Below are 7,095 nucleotides of genomic sequence, written 5' to 3' on the forward strand. Positions count from 1 at the left end.
AAAACATTGACTGTGAACGTCTGGGTGATAACACTGTCTGTGAACGTCTGGGTGATAACACTTGCTGAGAACGTCTGGGTGATAACACTGTGAACGTCTGGGATAACTGTCTGTGAACGTCTGGGTGATAACACTGTTTGTGAACGTCTGGTGATAACACTTGTGAACGTCTGGGATAACACTGTTCGTGAACGTCCGGTGATAACATTGTCAGAACGTCTGGGTGATAACACTGGAATGGATAACACTGTGAACGTCTGGTGATAACACTGTTCAGAACGTCTGGGTGATAACACTGTCTGTACGTCTGGGTGATAACACTGTTCGTGAACGTCTGGGTGATAACACTGTCTGTGAACGTCTGGGATAACACTTTCTTAACGTCTGGGTGATAACACCGCCAGAACGTCTGGGTGATAACACTTCAGAACGTCTGGGATAACATCGTGAACGTCTGGTGATAACACTGTCTGTGAACGTCTGGGTGATAACACTGTTCAGAACGTCTGGGTGATAACACTGTTCTGAACGTCTGGGTGATAACACTGTTCAGAACGTCTGGGTGATAACACTGCTGTGAACGTCTGGGTGATTTAACCAGAACGTCTGGGTGATAACACTCTGTGAACGTCCGGGTGAAAACACTGTTCGTGAACGTCCGGGTGATAACACTGTGAACGTCTGGGTTAACATCTGAACGTCTGGGTGATAACATTGTCTGTGAATGTCCGGTGAAAACATTTTCGTGAACGTCCGGGTGATAACACCAGAACGTCTGGGCGTTAACACTGTGAACGTCCGGGTGAAAACACTGTTCGTGAACGTCTCTGTGATAACACCTGTTCAGAACGTCTGGGTGATAACACTGTTCAGAACGTCTGGGTGATAACACTGTCTGTGAACGTCTGGGTGATAACACTGTTCTGAACGTCTGGGTGATAACACTGTTCAGAACGTCTGGGTGATAACTTTGTTCGTCACGTCCGGGTGATAACACTGTTCAGAACGTCTGGGTAATAACCATTGTCTGTGAACGTCTGGGTGATAACACTGTCTGTGAACGTTTGGGTGAAAACCTTTGCTGTGAACGTCGGGATAACAACACTGTTCTGTGAACGTCCGATGAAAAACATTGTTTGTGAACGTCTGGGTGATAACACTGGTTCAGAACGTCCGGGATAACACTGTGAACGTCCGGGTGATAACACTGTTCGTGAACGTCTGGGTGATAACAGTCTGTAGGTCTGGGTGATAACAGTCTGTGAACGTCTGGTGATAACAGCTGTGAACGTTCGGGTGATAACACTGTCGTGAACGTCTGGGATAACAGTTCTGAACGTCTGGGTGATAACAGTCTGTGAACGTCTGGGTGATAACAGTCTGTGAACGTCTGGGTGATAACAGTCTGTGAACGTCCGGGTGATAAGCGAACGTTCGGATAACAGTTCTGAACGTCTGGGTGATAACAGTCTGTGAACGTCTGGGTGACAGGCTGTGAACGACTGGGTGACAGAACGACTGGTGATAACAGGCTGTGAACGACTGGGTGATAACAGTCTGTGAACGTCTGATAAAAGCCCAGAACGTCTGGGTGATAACAGTCTGTATCCGGGTGAAACATATCTGTGAACGTCCGGGTGAAACAGTGCCTGTGAACGTCTGGGTGATAACAGTGTGAACGTCTGGGTGATAACAGTCTATGAACGTCTGGATGATAACATTGTCTGTGAACGTCCGGGTGAAAACATTGTCTGTGAACGTCTGGGTGAAAACAGTGTCTCTGAACGTCTGGGTGATAACAGTGTGAACGTCTGAGTGATAACATTGTTCGTGAACGTCTGTTGTCTTGTTAATAGAGTGAGTCAACGTTCCCCTCCCACAGCATCAACGATACGTACAATCACCTCACTAACAACGTCTACTGGTGAACGACTACTGCCAGCCTCCTCGATGACAACAATGAACGCCCAACCGTTTCTCTCTCAGCCACGTTCACTGATTTCTTCTTCTCCTTCAATCTCTCTTTCGTGGATAAGCTCGGTGTGGCGGTGCTGACCTCCGAGGCTCACCATTAAGCCTGCCAGCTCTTCCTGTTCACCACTATAACAAGAATTCTTAGAGACGTTCGAAACGACACCTTGATGATACGAAATATTTGGGATGGTGTAAAAGATGGTGACCACCGTTAATGACCGTCTACTGTTGCGATCAATAACAGAGATTACGGTAATAACACAGTAAACAATCATACGGTCACCCACCTTCCTCCATCACTACTAGCTCGCGCCTAACACCTTCACGTTGTCAGGCTCTGCACGTCAGCAGTCTCGATTACTTTAAGGATTTTTAATACCTGCTCGTGAACGCTCACTGCCTCGTTCCTAACATTTGCTGGTGGTGTGAGAGCTTTACAATAACTCTTGTCTGTGGACGTTTTCTACCGCCTCCAGCTTAGCGTTATGGCGGGACAGTCACCATCCTGGTACAGTTCATCACACTGGCAGCGGCGCGCCACGTTCTTTGACTCGTAGGAAGGAGCTCATCTCCGGAGGCGGCCCGTGTGTGTGTGTCAGCCTCCAGGAGTGATGACAGGCCACGCCCCTCACACGTCCCTCCTGCCAGGGTGGTAGTACAGCTGTCACTGTTCTTGTGAAACGAGTCTTTCCGCCTCTCTTTTCTTATTTTCTAATAACTGGTGAGGTCTTGTGCCAGGTGAGGTGAGGCCAGCGTGTAACCACCCCAGTAGGGTCACGGGTGGTCACTGACACGCCCAACTCTCTCCTCCCTGACCGATCACTTACAGTTATCAAGTTATGAACATTTTGTCCAATTTGCACCATACTCCCCCCTCCCCCCAGCGGCCAGCTGGTGGTGCACGTGGAGTGACTCACCGTGGCGACGCTGCTGGTGACGGCGATGACGACTCTGTACACTCCCGTGTCACCTCCCTAGCCTTGCCTTGCCTGGCCCGCCCGCCCATATGCGTGGGCGGGTGGGCGCGGGCCACGTGCGGCACACATGGCCTGGCCATGGCCGCGGCGTCCCCGCTGGTGCACTGCCGGAGGCCCACTGGAGGAATGCCGGGGCGCGCCACTCGTGGTCCAGCTGTGGTCGCGGCGCTGCCACGTCGCCTGAGGATCAATACGACCACCCGCCTCGCACCGCCCTCAATGGCAACGCCGGCTGGAGCCAGGCGCCGAGGTCCCCGAGTTGGGCCGGCGCCGGGGACCCCAGGACCCCCCACCACACTCCTTCTGCTGGAGCCGCCCCCGCCCTCCTCACACACACACTGACCCACTACCTCACACACTCACCGTTTCGACTTCCCTGACCGCCGCTGTAGCCACCTTCAGGAGGCATCACCAGCGCTCTCCAGAGCGGATGGGGCGTGGAGGCGGGGGAGGAGGGCCACGCCCCCCTCACTCCAGCTGGCGCGGGACGAGGGCCACAATCACCACCCGCACATAATACTGGCCAAGGACGCCTCTCCGTCTCGTAGTGTCACCCCCACAGACACCCAGCTCCCTCTCCTTTCCTCCTTTATTACTCCCCCGTCACGACGCACAACACCCACCCAATTATCCCCCACAACTACCGCGCGAGGCCATCTGTGTAACCTCACCCTCAACCTCCACCTCCCCACACTCACCGCGACACAACCTCCTCCCACCACCAGACCATCTGACAACAAGTCTTCGAGGTAAGACTTTTGTGTGGTCGCCAGCAGGCAGGTCATCGCGACAGAACACACTCGCCCCAGTGCTACAAAAATCAATTAGAGCAATGATCCCTCAGACGTGGGCCACGCCCCTCCCCACCATGACCACAACCACTATTACCGACCCTCTCACCATGGTACTATGGTGCCATCAAAGGTTGTAATCATCTAATGGCAATGGGCAGCACTAAAGTAAGCTACACTCAACCATAGCGTTATGTATGTTACCATGGTGACTTAACTACCGCTATAAGTGGTAATTTACTTACCATAGTGACTCAATTACCATAGTGATTACTAACCACCATAGTGATTGACAACTACTGTGATGACTGTCCATCACCAGAGTCACTATCAACTACTATTGTGAGCGCCATCGGCAGGATGACCGCCAACAACTATAGTACAGTATCAACTACATGATCTTGAAGATTATTTGAAATAACTAATCACAGTGAGTGTGTAGCAGCATGGTGAGTGTGTAGCACCATGGTGAGTGTGTAGCACCATGGTGAGTGTGTAGCACCATGGTGAGTGTGTAGCACCATGGTGAGTGTGTAGCACCATGGTGAGTGTGTAGCACCATGGTGAGTGTGTAGCAGCATGGTGAGTGTGTAGCAGCATGGTGAGTGTGTAGCACCATGGTGAGTGTGCCAGCAGCATGGTGAGTGTGTAGCAGCATGGTGAGTGTGTAGCACCATGGTGAGTGTGTAGCACCATGGTGAGTGTGTAGCACCATGGTGAGTGTGTAGCACCATGGTGAGTGTGTAGCACCATGGTGAGTGTGTAGCACCATGGTGAGTGTGTAGCAGCATGGTGAGTGTGTAGCAGCATGGTGAGTGTGTAGCACCATGGTGAGTGTGTAGCACCGCGGTGAGTGTGTGGCACCATGGTGAGTGTGTGGCACCATGGTGGTGTGTGGCAGCACGGTGAGTGTGGCAGCATGGTGAGGTGTGTGGCAGCATGGTGGTGTGTAGCACCATGGTGAGTGTGTAGCACCATGGTGAGTGTGTAGCACCATGGTGGTGTGTAGCACCATGGTGGTCAATAACAACATGGTGAGTGTGTAGCACCATGGTGAGTGTGTAACACTGCGGTGGGTGTGTAGCACCACGGTGAGTGTGCGCTCATGGCAGTGTGTAACCATGGTGAGTGTGGCAGCACCATGGGTGTGTGTGCTGCCATGGTGGTGTGCGGCACCATGGTGAGTGTGTAGCACCATGGTGGTGTGTGGCACCATGGTGAGTGTGTAGCACCATGGTAGGTGTGTGCCATGGCGAGTGTGTAGCACCATGGCGGTGTGTAGCACCGCGTTGAGTGTGTAGCACCATGGCGAGTGTGTAGCACCATGGTGAGTGTGTGGCGGCATGGTGAGTGTGTATACCGCGCGGGTGAGTGTGTAGCACCATGGTGGTGTGCGCATGGCGAGTGTGTAGCACCATGGTGGTGTGTGGCACCATGGTGAGTGTGTAGCACCATGGCGAGTGTGTAACACCATGGTGAGTGTGTAGCACCATGGTGAGTGTGTAGCACCATGGTGAGTGTGTAGCACCATGGTGAGTGTGTAGCAGCATGGTGAGTGTGTAGCACCATGGTGAGTGTGTAGCACCATGGCGAGTGTGTAGCAGCATGGTGAGTGTGTAGCACCATGGTGAGTGTGTAGCACCATGGTGAGTGTGTAGCACCATGGTGAGTGTGTAGCACCATGGTGAGTGTGTAGCACCATGGTGAGTGTGTAGCAGCATGGTGAGTGTGTAGCACCATGGTGAGTGTGTAGCACCATGGTGAGTGTGTAGCACCATGGCGAGTGTGTAGCACCATGGTGAGTGTGTAGCACCATGGTGAGTGTGTAGCACCACGGTGAGTGTGTAGCACCATGGTGAGTGTGTAGCACCATGGTGAGTGTGTAGCACCATGGTGAGTGTGTAGCACCATGGTGAGTGTGTAGCACCATGGTGAGTGTGTAGCACCATGGTGTAGCACTATGGTGAGTGTGTAGCACCATGGCGAAAGTGTGTAAAGTACCATGGTGAGTGTGTAGTACCATGGTGAGTGTAGCAGCATAGTGAGTGTGTAGCACTATGGTGAGTGTGTAGTACCATGGTGAGTGTGTAGCACTAAGTGAGTGTAGCAGCATGGTGAGTGTGTAGCACCATGGTGAGTGTGTAGCACCATGGTGAGTGTGTAGCAGCATGGTGAAAGTGTAGCACCATGGTGAGTGTGTAGCACCATGGTGAAGTGGTGTAGCACCATGGTGAGTGTGGCTAACCATGGTGAGTGTGTAGCAACCATGGTGAGTGTGTAGCACCATGGTGAGTGTGTAGCAGCATGGTGAGTGTGTAGCACTCATGGTGAGTGTGTAGCACCATGGTGAGTGTGTAGCAGCATAGTGAGTGTGTAGCACTATGGTGGTGTAAGCACTATGGTGTGAGTGTGTAGCACTATGCAGGGTGTGTAGCACCATGGTGAGTGTGTGTAGCACCATGGTGAGTGTGTAGCAGCATAGTGAGTGTGTAGCAACCATGCAGAGTGTGTAGCACCATGGTGAGAAAGTGTGTAAGCACCATGGTGAGTGTGTGTAGCAGCATGGTGGGAGGTGTAGCACCATGGTGAGTGTGTAGCAACTACGGTGTAGCACCATGGTGAGTGTGTAGTACCATGGTGAGTGTGTAGCACCATGGTGAGTGTGTAGCACCATGGTGAGTGTAGCAGCATGGCGAGTGTGTACACCATGGCGAGCGTGGGTAGCACCATGGTGAGCAGGTAGCACCATGGCGAGTGTGTAGCAAGATGTAGGAAAACGGTGGTGAGTGTGTAGCTGTGAGGTGTAGCACCATGGTGAGTGTGTAGCACCATGGTGAGTGTGTAGCACCATGGTGAGTGTGTAGCACCATGGTGAGTGTGTAAGCACCATGGTGAGTGTGTAGCACCATGGCGAGTGTGTAGCACCATGGCGAGTGTGTGTAGCACCCATGAGTGTGTAGCACCATGGTGCGTGTAGCACCATGGCGAAAGTGTGTGTAGCAGCATGGCGAGGTGTAGCAGCATGGTGAGTGTGTAGCACCACGGTGAAGTGTGTAGCACCATGGCGAGTGTAGCAACGTATGGTGAGTGTGTAGCACCATGGTGAGTGCGTGTAGCAGCATGGCGAGTGTAGCACCATGGTGAGTGTGTGCAGCACCATGGCGAGTGTGTAGCACCATGGCGGAAAGTGTGTAGCACCATGGTGAGTGTGTAGCACCATGGTGAGTGTGTAGCAGCATGGCGAGTGGTGTAGCACCATGGCGGAGTGTGTAGCACCATGGCGAGGTGTAGCACCATGGTGAGTGTGTAGCACCATGGTGAGGTAGGCACCATGGCGAGTGTGTAGCACCATG

The sequence above is a fragment of the Homarus americanus genome, unplaced genomic scaffold (genome assembly GCF_018991925.1).
Source record: "Homarus americanus isolate GMGI-L3 unplaced genomic scaffold, GMGI_Hamer_2.0 scaffold16430, whole genome shotgun sequence".
Taxonomy (NCBI): domain Eukaryota; kingdom Metazoa; phylum Arthropoda; class Malacostraca; order Decapoda; family Nephropidae; genus Homarus; species Homarus americanus.